Here is a 13,881-nt window from a genome sequence, read left to right as displayed (position 1 = left end):
ACGTAGGTTGACCATGTGATCCAGGATTAGCCAATCAGTGCAGTTGCACCCTCTTGGCTTCAGTGATTGGTTCAGGGATAGACACATGACCCAATCTGTGCCAATGACGGCGAGGTGAAAACATTGTTTTCCATAATTAGGGGAGGAAAAGCTCCTCTTTTCTGCTGAGTTTGAGTCTGGGAGAGTGTAGCCTGGAGCTGACAATGGCCATCTAACCACAAGTTGGAGCCTGATTATGAAGACAACCAGAAAAGAATAGGACTGAGAAATGGACCAAGACTGCTTCCTAGTGACAATCTGAAACCCTGGAACGTGCTGCACCTGAAGCCAGAGCTATCTATGTTGGATTTTTCAGGAACATGCCCTAATAATTCTCTTTTTGTTCAAGCTCAATGAAATGGGTTTTCCGTCACTGGCACCCCGATGTGTCCTAACAGAGTATGTGTTTGACTTAGCCCCAACCCCACTCACCGTGGACTAAAAGCTCCTGATTCATCTTGAGCAGAGCCCAGGCTTTCAACGAGGACACTATTTCCGTGTCAAATGCTTCTGCTCCGGGGTGTCGAAACATGGGGCCTGTTAAGAAGAAAAAACATTTGTCTACAGTGGGTCCAAGTCACAGTGTCAGGCCATCATTACTGTGATCATTACTGTGAAATGCTGGAGAAAGAGGTGCTCCAAAGGGAGAAGAGAAAGGCACCCTTACAGAGGCATCTCAGGAGGCCTAGAGGTCACTCCCCAGGGAAATGAAGCCCGGCTGGTGGGAATGTTTCCCAAGAGATCGTGCATGGCTTTGCTGCAAACTCCCACTCATGCCTTTCCTCAAATGGCTAAATAATCTGAAGAGCTTTGCCACGTATTTTTCATTCCACATCCATACTCTGCCCGCCTGTCCCAGGCAGCTAAGTTCAACACGACTGAGACGTTCTTCTTGTGGAATTCAAGTCAACAGAATCCCATAACTCGTGGGACCGTGTGTCAACTCTCCCACTGTGTAGATTGATTTTGTCCAATTCAGTAGATACCACCGGGTGTCTTCTCCTGCAAGGCCTGGGTTCGGCTGGGCCTTCAGTAAGCACGGATGTGAATTAGATGCAACCCTTGCTCCTCAAAGAACTCAGTTGGGGGAGGTAGGATGTGAAAAGGCAGGCTATTATACAGGCTAAAAGAAATAAGGGCAAGGGAGAGTTGGAGCCCTGTGTTTTGAGAATGTGCAGGAGAAGGCGGGGGGCGGGGGGAGACAGGCATGACAGGACTCACTGGGCCTGCCTTGGTGCTTACCCTTCAGCAGTGGGGGAACCCCACTCCAGAGAAAGAAGGGAGGCTTTCTAGGGCCAGGGAAGAGTGGAGCAGAGACTTAGAATGATACAAGGCCACATGTTCATCTTTGCTGCTGCCTTCCTTAGGCCATGTCTCTGCATCTAAAGCTCACTGGGGTTTACGAAAACATCGTATCCAATGGGTTAACTGTAGGAACTGAGCCTTCATGGTCACATTACGGCCTTCCCTCTTAACTAACTTCTTGCTTTTTTGGCCAGGACTTTCCTTTCTTTGAGCCAATCTGACAAGCTCAAAGCAAAGCCAAGAATTACGTCTTGGGCTTCCCTGGTGGCACAGTGGTTAAGAATCTGCCTGCCAATGCAGGGGACACGAGTTCAAGCCCTGGTCCAGGAAGATCCCACATGCCACAGAGCAACTAAGCCCGCGTGCCACAACTACTGAAGCCCGCACACCTAGAACCCATGCTCCGCAACAAGAGAAGCCACCGCAATGAGAAGCCCGCGCACCACAACCAAGAGCCCCCACTCGCCGCAACTAGAGAAAGCCCGCGGGCAGCAACGAAGACCCAATGCAGCCATAAATACATTAAATAAATAAATATTAAAAAAAAAAAAAGGATTACGTCTTACGGCATCATGGTGGTTTCTAAATCACCTCCTACATGAGAACCCAATGGCACAAACTATAGCTGCAAACTTTACCTGTCGCGAATTGGCTGCATTAGATCACGAGCCGCTGGTTGTTGCCATTTCCACGTTGTAAGGGTTTGGTTTTTGAGTGCAAAGGATTTGAGAAGAGCAGAGGAATGAGTCAGTTTCCAAAAGAGGTGATGATGGTGGAGGATGGGAGCATGGGCTAAATGAAGATATGGGCCAGGAAGGAGAGAGGTGAGGAAGAGTGGGGGAGCAGATACAGGAGCTCTATCTGGCAGCATAGACACTGAGTATTTACTGCTCTGTGGTTTGGAACCACCATTCAACCCCCCTGTGCTTCATTTAGGAAAGATAAAAATATTGGAACTTCTTAGAGTGGGTGACTCGCTCCTTTGCTCAGGGGTGTGGGGGGAGTGGAATTCCAGCCCACCATCTCAGGAATGACAGAAACAGAACTGTCCCCAGTCTTTGCTACTCTGTTTCTATTTCAAGGCCTTATTCTGCCACAGTAGTAGTGGTATAATCCCAGCCAATTTGGAGTCCTCTCCTTTTTAATTTCCTGGAAGCTTAAGTGGTATCCAGGCATCTGGTCTTCACTGTCATTTGTGATGTCCATCACTATGCCTGTCCTTGTTCATTGGTCCCTCAAGTTGCTGTGGAGATGGCCTTTGTCCCCTTGCAAGACCCTTGCCGGTCTCTCTCTCTCATCTGGTGCCGTGCCACTCTTGGGTCATTCCTGTTCTTTGGGGCCATCCTGGTGTGGGGGAACTTTCTGCAAATTTGAGGAGTGGAAACATTGCTCAAGTTTTCTTCTGAATTTTGCTGGTGTGAGCCCTTTATGCTGCCTTATGCCCAAGAATTTTCAACTCAAAACCAGGAAACTCCTTTCCCTGCCTTCCGAGATCACAGTCCTCCCCTGAGACAACAGCACAGGACAGAATTTGGGTGCGGGTGAGAGGAAAGGAGCAAAGTATGGAAGGGGGAAATACTAGAGAAGTAAAACATTAGTTAATATTTCAAAACACTAATCTGAGGTGTTGCCAAGGCTCCCCTGAAATTCAGAGAGGTTTAAGTGACCCTATAAAGATAACACCACGCTAGTCACAGATCCAAAATGAGAATCTGGAACCTCTTTCTCCAGGCCAAAATGCAGGATTCGATCATGCTCAGGGATGGTGAGAAAACTTAAAAGACCACCAGTCTGACTGAACCATCCTGGGAGAGAAAGAACTGGAGAAGTTTCCAGCAATCACCCATAAGCATTAGGTGGTTGTGAGTTGCTGGCATTCATCTAAGCACTTTGAGCGCTCAGAAGAAAGCCACGGGGCCAGGTCACAGCTGAATCTTGAGGACCATTGTTTTCTTGAAGGAAATCTGGAGGAGAAGGTGGCTCTGAGGAGGGGTCAGAAAACCCTGCTATATGAGGGAGGGTGAAGAAACAGGGAAGATTTATTCTAGAGGAGAAACATCTCTGAAGGCTGTCAGGTGGGAGAAGGACTTGATCTGGGACTTCCTGTAGGACCTGAGGGACACAGGGAGTCAGACTTCGGCCCTGCTGAAGGAAAAGACCTAAGGATTGGATTGAAAATGGAAAGACTCTCCCTAGAGGTAGTGAGTGATCAGGCAGAGGATGGACAAACCCTTGATGGTAAGACAGACTTTTGCATGGAACGTTCAATGAGACCTTGGAGGTTCCTGCCCTGCCTAGATGTCATGATTCTCCACACCCACTGAGCTATGGCATCTCCCACCCTCATACGTTTCAACCCCACTAATCCATACCTTGTGGTAACTCAGACAGGTGCTATCTGAAGACATCACCAACTATGAAAAATGAGTTTGCTGAGAGATAGAAAGTGAAATTAGATTACAAGGGAAGGGCTTGCCCTGTCTATGAGAACAGACTGTTTCCAAGCCTTTCTGCATCTGTAAGCAATCACCATGGTAAATGACATCACTGTTCACTCTCTGCTCGCTGTGACCTTGCCTCATACCTGAGGCCATCAGCTACGAGTTCTCAATTCCCAGGCATCCTCACCCTCAGGTCTTGCACTAGTCAGACGTCCTGCCTCCCTCACTGAATGCCTCAGAGGATGAGGTGTCTCTCTGTGTAAAGGCAAGCATCCCACCTGTGTCTTTGACCTCTAATTCTCCTGCCTCCTCCAAGAGGCTACCCCATCCGTCATACTGTCCTCTCCTGGATCGTCACCTCTTCCGGTCCACTGGCTGCTTCTCCTCTGCCTAAAACTCTACTCACGCCCCTTATATTCCCCAAAATGAAATCCTCCATGTCCTCCTCTAGCCTCTGTCCAAATCTCCCCTCCTTCTCATCCAACCTTCTCAAAAAAGCTGTCCACACTTGCTGTTTTCCAATGGCTCACCACCCACTTAAACCTCAGTCCACTGCAAACTGGTCAACTGAAGCTGCTCTTAATGTTCTTACTGACCCTGACTGACAAATCCAATGGATATTTCTCAGTCCTTAGCTACTGGTTCTCACTGTTGTCTTGAAAACTATTAAACACTTCTCTTCTGGAACTCTCTCTGTTGGTCTCTGTGATATCAACCCATCTCTTTTGATGTCTTCTTCTCTGTCTCCTTCAAGGGCTCTGTGGTGGCCAGTCTCCAAGATGGCCCCCAAAGATTCTCACCTCCTGGAGTTCATGTTACATAATCACTTTCCACATTGTACCAGGGTTGGACAGTGTGGCCAATGGAATATAGCCTAAGCGATGGCATATCACTTCTGAGATTAGGTTATCAGACAGCGTGGCTTCCATGTTGGTCTTCCTCTCATTCTCTCTCTTGGACCACTTACTTTGGGAGAAGCCAGCTGCCATATATTGAGGACTCTCAGGCTATCCAAGGAGAGGCCCACTGGGTAAGGAACTGAGGTTTCCAGATGATAGCCAGTGAGGAACTGAGGACTTCAACCAATAGCCCTATGAGTAAGCCTTTGTGGAAGTGGATCCTCCAGCCCAAATCAAGGTTTTAGGTAACACAGCCTCGGCCAACAGCTTGGTTGCAACCTCTTGAGAGATCTTAAGCCAGAACTACCCAGATAAGCTGTTCTCAGGTTTCTGCCCCTCAGAAATTGTGAGAACATAAATGTTTGTTGCTTTAAGCTACTAAGTTTTGGGGCAACTTGTTACTCAGAAACTAAGACTCTCTTTCTTTGACCACGTATATGGAGCACCATGAAATGTTAGTTGTCCCCAGGACCCCACTGTTATGACCTTGTTTCTCACTCTTAGTGCTCCTGGGGTGGGGTAAACACTATGGGTTGCCTATCCAATAGTCTTCCCACAAGCCCTATTTCTCCCCTGCTGGTAGAATCCATCTCCCATAATTGAGGCTCAAAATACCAGACACCAGCCTCCCTTGCAGCTAGAATTTGGGCATAAGATCCAATCCTGGCCCATAGGACCTGAGGAGTAGTCTGTTGGGTGTTCTGTGAAAGGTTTCTCTCCCTGATAAAGAGGAGATTAGTGAGAAACTCTCCTTTTGCCTTCCAGCTTTTAAATGTCTTGTGTGAAGCATGATTCTTGGGGCAATAACAACTGCTGTTCTGAGAAGTGCATTCCATCTCCCATCCCATTATCCTCCTCAGCCACATCTACAGTGAGCACTGGAGAATATGCCCTCCTTGGGGGATGCGCAGTTTTCTCAGCCTGTTTCCTGCCTGTAGAATTTTGCACTCCCAAGAATTAAAACTTGAACAGTCACAAGACTTTTCAGTCCAGAATTGGGATGAGTTTGACAGTACAACTCAAAGACATAGCAGTCTTCTTATCTATTTGATTCTAGACAACTCTATTTACCAATAGCCACATTTATTTATAGTTTTTATTTTAGATATACATTTTAAATTTGCTGAATTTCTTTCCTCTCTTATTCCCATTGGCCTCCACTTCCTTTAAGACACTAAGTTTTGGGGTAATTAATCACAGTTAAGTTGGGTCTCTCAGGCTTAGATGGGAGAGCACCCCTTCAAGTCTCTGTTCCCTGAGTCAGTTTGTCCATTTGAAAAGATTCACCTCTTAGTTCATTCAGAGTTTTCAACAATGGGTATGACAGCCATGTCACCAATTTGATCCTTACCACAGGCTAAGATTTTTCTGGGCCTGAATTTAAGGGTTTCTTTTTTTTTGCTTCACATTGGTTTTCAGCAATTTGGTTGTGATGTGCCTTGGTGTGGTTTTCTTTGTGTTTATCCTGATTGAAATTCATGGAGTTTCTTGGATATATGGATTTATATTTTTCATCAAATTTGGAAAATGTTTGGTCATTATTTTTTTTCAAATACGCACACCTTCTCTACTCTTCTCCTGGGACTCTAATTACAGGTATGTAAGACCAGTTGTCCAACAAGTCACTGAAGCTCTGTTAATGCTTTTTCTCTCTTTGTGCTTCAGTTTATCCTGTCTTCAAGTTCACTGATCTTTTTTTTTTTCTGTCATGTCTAATTTGCTATTTAGCCTATCCAGTGAAATTTTTATTTCCTATACTACAGGTATTAGTCAGGATTCACCACAGAAACAGAACCAATAGGATATATCCCTATCTATCTATGTATCTATCTAGGTATCTAGGTATCTATCTAGGCATCTATGTATCTATCTATCTATCATGAGATTTATTTTAAGGAATTGGCTCACACAATTACGGAGGCTGAGAAGGTTATGATCTGCCATCTGCAAGCTGGGGAGAACCAGTGGCCTGAGATCCAGCAGCACTGATGCTCTAAGTTCCCAGGCAGGCAAAGACTGCTGTCTTAGCTGGGCAGTCTAGTGCAAAGAGAGAATTCAACCTTTTTTGTCTCTTTGTTCTATGTATTTGGGCTCTCAGTGGGCTGGATGATTCCCACCCACACTGGGGAGGGTGATCTGTTTTACTCATTTCACCAATTCAAATACTAATCTCTTCTGGAGACACCCTCACAGACATATCCAGAAATAATGTTTAACCAGATCTGTGATATCACATGGACGAGTCAAGTTGACACATAAAGTTAACTTTCACGCTGTATTTTTCAGTTCTAAAGCTCCATTTGGTGCTTTTCAAAAAAAATGTTCCATTTCTTTCCTCCTTATATTAATATTTTCCTTTAAATACTTGAATCTATTTATAATAGCTGTTTAAAATTCTTGTCTGCTAATTCCATCACATGTGTCCTGTGTCTGAATCAGTTTCTATTGATTGATTTTTTTTCCTCTTGGTTATGAGTGTCGTCTTTTGCTTCTCATATCCAGTGATCTCTGACTAGAAGACAGACATTTTGAATATTATCGTATTGAGCACTGACTTTTGTTATCGTTCTTTAAAGAGTGTTAAGTTTTGTTCTGGCAAATAACCTGGAGATCAGCTTGATCCTTTCAAGGCTTGTCTTTATGCTTTGTTAGGATAGGTTTATAATAGCTTTTACCCCAGGGCTAGTTTAGTAGACTAGTTTAGCTAGTAGTTAGTAGACTAGTCTAGCTCTACTCCTAAGGTGTGGCCTTTCTGAAGTTTCCACTAAATACTCTGGGTGCTCAACAGTCTCTCCACCTTGGTTAGCCTGAACTTGAACATCTCCCAACTGTTTCAGCTCAGAGAGTCGCTCAGTTTACAGCTCCCCAGTAATTGTTCTTTCTCCAGTATTTGTCACGTGTCCAACCTCATGGAGCCCCATCATACACATACACAGTTTAGTACAGTAAGTCCCCGACATACGGACGAGTTCCGTTCTGAGAGCTCATTTGTAAATCCAATTTGTTTGTTAAGTCCAACAAAGTTAGCCTAGTTACCTTACCTAACACAGTCGGCTATATAGTACTGTACTGCAATAGGTTTATAACACTTTTCACACAAATGATAAGTACATAAAAAACAAACACAAAAAATAATACATTTTAAATCTTACAGTACAGTGCCTTGACAAGTACAGTAGAACAGTACAACAGCTGGCATACAGGGGCTGGCACACACATCCGCATCTTTGAAAGTTTGCAACTTGAAGGTTTTTATGTAGGGGACTTACTGAATTTAGCCAAAGACTCAAAAGCCAAAGGCTCCTATGTGATTTTCTGAAGCTCTTTCTCTGACTAGCTCCCTCTTCTCCACTATTCTACTTTGCAAATTCCAGCTGCATTAGTTTTCTGAATTCTGATCTGTGTCTCCTCAAAACAGTGAGATTTCTGTGCTCTGCTTGGGTCCCCCTTCCCAGGGCCATGGTCTGGTAAATGCCTCTAGGCAGAAAGTCAGGTTGATCATAGAGTTAATCTTATTTTTCTTCCCTCAGGGAACACAGTCTTCTTCAGCTGGTTATCCAATGTCTGAAAACAGATGTTTCATATAAGCTACCCACTTTTCTATTTGTTTATGGTAGGTGGGGGCTAGTCTAGTATCTGTAACTCCATCATAGCCCAAAGCAGAAGTCCACACAGGGTAAGTTTTCATCAGCCTTTCTCACTGAAAGCATTTTTAAACTTTACCTTTTACTGTTTAGGGTTAAGAAGCAGCTGCCTCAGGGGCTTCCCTGGTGGCGCAGTGGTTGGGAGTCCGCCTGCGGATGCAGGGGACGTGGGTTCGTGCCCTGGTCTGGGAGGATCCCACATGCCGCGGAGCGGCTGGGCCTGTGAGCCATGGCCGCTGAGCCTGCACGTCAGGAGCCTGTGCTCCACAACGGGAGAGGCCACAACAGTGAGAGGCCCGCGTATCACAAAAAAAAAAAAAAAAAAAAAAAAAAGCAGTTGCCTCTTCCAACCCCATAAGTACTAATTAGCAGACATTTAATTCCCTCTCATTCCTGCTTGTCAACCAGCCAGTTCTTCCCTGAGCCTATCCCTTTTTTACCTCTTTCCAAACACAGCCAAAGGCAGGCATCACATCTATTAATCAATTGTTTTCCACCCACCTTCCCCTGGGTTCCAAGTCCTTTAGGACCCTCGTCTGTCTTCACGTTACTGCAGGACATACAGTTATGGATGGACAGAGGTGGCAGAGCTAAAATATATAAAGACCTGGGTCCTTGATGACATATTAAGAAGCAGCCCAGGACCTACCTCCAAGCTTATTAAGTGAAATAAATAAACGCCTTCATTGGTTTTAGCCACTTTTAAGTGTATGTCCTGTTCCTTGAAGCCTGGAGCACGCTGATGAGCACATGAATGATCCCACCCCCTCTGTGGTTTCTAATGCTCATGTCTCTCAGAGCTCTGCCTCCAGCCCGTATCTTCCTTCACAGGGGCAAACTCAAATATCCACCTAACTGCTGGTCTCTCCCTGACGTCCCACCCACAAGGTCCTCCAAATCAACATCAAACATTGATCCTATTTTTTCCCCTTCTAAACTGCTTTCCCTCAGAATTCTCAATCTCAGCTGAAGGTACCACCGTGTACTTTATAACCCAAGCTGCAAACCTAGCTGTCATTCCGCAATTTTCCTTCTCCTGCTTCTCTTTATATCCATAAATCACCAGGTCCTACTAATTCTGCCTCCTAAGCATTTCTCAAATACATCCCCTCCTCTCCATCCCTCCTCCTGCTACCAGGGAGAGGCCCTGCCATCTCTCTCTCCCAGTCTGTCCCAGCTGATCCCCCTGCTACCACCAATGCATCCTCTACACTGCTTCTTTTTTTTTTTTTTTTTCTGAAACACAGATTTATTTGTATCATTTCCCTACTCAGAACTTTTTTTATGTCCCCCCCACCCTTGTTTATATGATGAAGTCCAAACCCTTACCAAGGCTTTTAGGCCTCCAAGGTCTGGCCTCTGCTGATGACAGGTAGCAACTCTTGCTACCCCCCATCTCCATGTGACATCCTAGCAACACCAATCTGTGGTCGATTACTCTAGTCATCCTGCTTTTTTCCCCTGTGAGCCTTTGTGCATACTGTGCCCTACCTGAGATGCCCCCTGATGGCTCTGCCCCATCCCCCAGCTTTTCCCCTGCAGGCATCTATTCGTGCTACCCAAGTAGGAGGTCCCCTTTTCTTCCCTCTAGAAGTCTTCCTTGGTGACCCCAACCTCCACTCTTGTATGGTTGCTCTTTTCTGTGCTCCAGTAATCTTTGTACACATCACTCTCGCCACACCTACCACTCTGCTTTATGGTTATGTGTCTGTCCCCCGCTCCAGACTGAGCTCCTGGAGGGCAGACACTGAGACTTACTTAGCCTTGAATCCCCAGCCTCTGGCCCATGGTGGCTGTGCAATAAATGTTTAATGATTGAAGGGGTCACCCAATAAATCCCTTATAGCAGGTCCCCCTACAGACCATCTCTGTGGAATGCATAGTGGTTAGCTCACTCAAGTAAGTGTATTAATTTTAAAATAATAAAACTATGTTTCCTTAAAATCATTTTTCCACCAGCGCTTTCCTTCAATTAGTACAATCAAGGACAGAAGTGTGTTTGTGGTGAGGTTTCCATAGCACTTCTCTCAGAAGGGGTATTTACATGTTTCCAGAAGCAAAGAATCATGGCTTAGTAAGAGAAAATGTGAAAAGAGCATGGCGTGGGTATGAGAAACTGCTGGAAAACTTTTCTAGGCCATTATAATCAGAATGGGCCTTGACCATCCATGAAGGGGGTGACTACAGATGTGGATGTCTGATAGTCCCTTCTCCCCCAGGTGCTATGCTTATCAAAATTCCACCATTAGACAGTCACTCCTTTCGACTACCCTCACCCTCTCCTGTGGAACCCTTACAAGCCAAATTTCCTGTGGAAGGAAGACCCTCTCTCCTTCCAGGGATTGCTTTCTTCTGCCTGAAAATCATCCACCTCCTCCTCCGTCCACCCCCGTTTTTCCTATTCTTTAAAATGTATATGAAGTCCCTTCTCTCCCACCAATCCTCCCCAGATCTTTCTTTTAAGGTTGGGAGATCCTCAAGAGCAGAAACCATGTCTCATTCAACATTGTCTCCTGGGTGCCTGTCACAGGGCCTGGCACATGGTAGATGCTGAGTAGGTGAAGGGTAAACGGGCCTGATCTCACTCAATGCATAGTCATTTTCCCGTCTTCACACATTCTGGATGCTTCTATCAATGCTGGTTCACTGGTACGCTGGTGATTGACGGAAGGTCTTGTGAAAGGTCTATTGTTGCTCTAATGAGATGTTCTTTTTGAAGTGGATTTAAAAAAAAAAAAAATTCTTCCTGAATACAGATTAGTTTCCTCACCTGGGTGGCTCCAGGTAGGCAAGGGTTGTGCCTTTGCCCTTCTGGGTTTGCCCTGTGGGTGGAGATTGGGGCTGGGTCAGGGGGAGACACCTTGTGGACAGAAGTTTCCCAGCTTGGATCAGATGGTGAGGATAAAACTTCTAGTGTATAGTATGTGGGACACTATTTGTACTCTTATTCTAGACCCCCAAGATGATGGGGCAACCGTTCATGGGTACCCAGGGGTGGGTGATGGGAATTTTCTCACAGAGTCATCAGATAGGCACTCAACAAGGTCCAGTGGCCAGGGTGGTGGTTCCTCTCTGGCCTGATGATTGGTTCATAGGGATGAAGTGAAGTCACGTGCCAACTAGTGTTGGCCTGTGCACCAGTGATGGGAATTTCTCGCTCTTGGGTTGGCAGGTGGTAACTCAGAGCCCGTGTGGTTCCTGGGCCCTCAAACATGGCTCTTCCACGAAGTCTCTTGCCAGATCAGCTCACTTGACTCTTTGTGGGCCATCTGCCCCCACTCAGGTCCCAAACTTTCCCCATTTATACTTTTCCCACAGCCTCACCTGAGACTCTCGGGGAGTCCCTCTCTAATCCCCCTTCTGGTCTGAGATCTATTCTCTTCCATTCTTTCACCTAATAACCCTCAACTTCCCAGTGACTGAGAAACTGGCTTCCTTTGCTTGAAGATAGGGAGGCCTTAATCTCAAATCTTTAATCCTTAAATGAGGAAGGGAGGGGAGATATGTGCATTCAGTCCGTTCTAGTGCAATAGAGAAAGTGGGGGAAAGTTTAACTTCCCTGTTAAAGGGAGCTGAATCATTCTTTTCATGCTGAATTGGCTGATAGGTTCCTTGGCAGCCAAGCCTTGGCATAACCTCACCCCAGGGGAGAGCTTCTCTCTGTCTCTTTACTCTGGGTGAGGTCGTGTGACTTACTTTGGCCAATGGCTTCAGGCAGAAGTGAAAAGGCACTGGCTCCTTAGGGAGCTTCATGTTTCTCTGCTTCCCTCTTACACCTCTACTGCTGTCACAAGAGGAACAATGCCCTGCCCACCCCCTTGTCCCAGGAGGATAAGAGACACAAGGAACAGACCCTCCCCAGCTGACCCACAAACCTGCAGTGAGAAGTAGGGTAAGGCAAGCCCAGCTGAGATCAGCTGAACCTCTGTCAACCACCTCAGGAGTAAATGGTTAATGTGGTAAACCATTGAGTTTTGGGCTCTTTTGTTATGCAGCATTATTGTGGCAATAGCTAGCTGATATACCATCCTTCTAGAAGGCCAGAGTAAAGCACTGAGCACTTAGTGGTTGCACAGCACAGGATGAGTGCTTAGTGTTTTGTTCTCCATTGAGCCTTGCCAGCTGGCATCATGAAAGAATACAAAAATATCAGACCTGGAAGAGCCTTTAGAGAGGTTGTCTCCACTCCCTCTTTGGCCACATGGGGTAAGTAATCCTGGCCTCACAAAGGCACTATGAGGATTATATGAAATGCCGAAGGCGGAGCACTTGGCCTGCACCTAGTACCCAGGGCTTGTTACCTCTACCTTTCTCAAAACTCATTGTTCATGAGAAAGTAGACTTTCTGATCTCTGGTTTAGCATGACCTTGCAAAGGAAGGTTGATTTTATTCAAGGAAGTGTTGGCCCCATCCTAAAGTATGAAGTCTGAGAATGCTCTCTCCTGCTCCTCCCCTGCCTTTTCTGGCTCATTCCCCCTCAGGTGACCCCTAGCCCCTGTAAAAGTGACATCCTTTTTCTTGGAAACCCAGCATTCTCATGTTCTTTCCCTTCTTCGTAGCCAAACCCTGCCCTTGGAAGAAGGTCAGATGAGCCATTTACATTAAAGTGTAAATGACTGGTGTGGCTGGGGCTTTGCCTCTTGTTAGGGGTTGCATTTCGGAAGGAAACAAAGCCATCAGTGGGCACAGTGTTAAGAGAGTCCTTCGCGGGGAAAAATGTACAAATGATGGAGTCATTTGCAGGTTGGAGAGACCTCCCCAGAGGAGGGCTAGGATTCTGCTCTTCAAGACTTGTCTTTGAGCAAATCAGCTCACAGGGCACCTGGCTCCAGGTGACCTCAGCCCACCCCTCTGGCCTCTCTTGGACCCTCCTTCTGGTAGCATATATGGACCTAAGAGGCAGCTATTTCAGAGGCTCCCCAGGAACCCCACAGACCAACCATGACTCCAAGCCCTGCTCACGTCCCTACCTGAGCCACTGGCCCCAGCTGGCCGTGCAGCCCTCTCGTCCCTTTGCTCAGATCCCAGCTTCCAGGAAAACATGTTCTTCCTGGGGTTTGGGAACAAGATGGCCTGATTCATGCTAGGAGATTCTTTGTTTACATTCTCCAGGGCCTTTCTACCCTTAAGAAAAAGGAGAAAGAAAGAAATGAAAGGAAGGAAGGAAAGAAGGAAGGAGGGAGGGGAGGGTGGAAAGAAGGAAGGAAGAAAGCTTGTGCTTTGGTCAAAAGAGTTTAAAATGGAATTTTCCCTCTTTCTTTCTTCTTCCTTTTTTTTTTCCCCAGCAGTAAACTACCAGACTCTGAACTGAAAGGGTAGGGACCCCTCTGGCTGTCAGAAGAGACGGGGATGCCAGCCCCACCCGGGGGAGCGGGGCAGGGGGATGCCAGGACCAAGGCCTCGCCCACCTGCCCTCATGCAATGGACGGTGCGTCCCGCTGCGCTGAGCGGGCCCAGGAGGGACTTACACACCCCTGAGCATTCTTGGAGCCTCCTTGCTCCCACACCGCACTTGCATTCCCTGCTGCAGAGGAGGGGCGGGGAAGGGCAGT

The 13,881-nt window shown here is 46.5% G+C and overlaps 1 protein-coding gene across 1 annotated transcript in view; it reads right to left on the bottom strand.

Moving 5' to 3' along the window:
* Positions 1 to 513: 513 nt before the first annotated feature.
* Positions 514 to 13,881, bottom strand: part of FAM241B (family with sequence similarity 241 member B) — a 127,511-nt gene continuing 114,143 nt past the window's right edge. Inside the window, exon 5 of the transcript XR_014297904.1 lies at positions 514 to 576. The gene's annotated coding sequence lies outside the window, so the exon portion shown is untranslated. The remainder of the gene's footprint in view (positions 577 to 13,881) is intronic.

This window comes from Grampus griseus (assembly GCF_964374135.1).
Source record: "Grampus griseus genome assembly, chromosome: 16".
Classification (NCBI taxonomy): Eukaryota; Metazoa; Chordata; class Mammalia; order Artiodactyla; family Delphinidae; genus Grampus; species Grampus griseus.
Note: the sequence above shows the minus strand (reverse complement) of the source record. Positions and strands in the feature narration are given on the sequence as shown.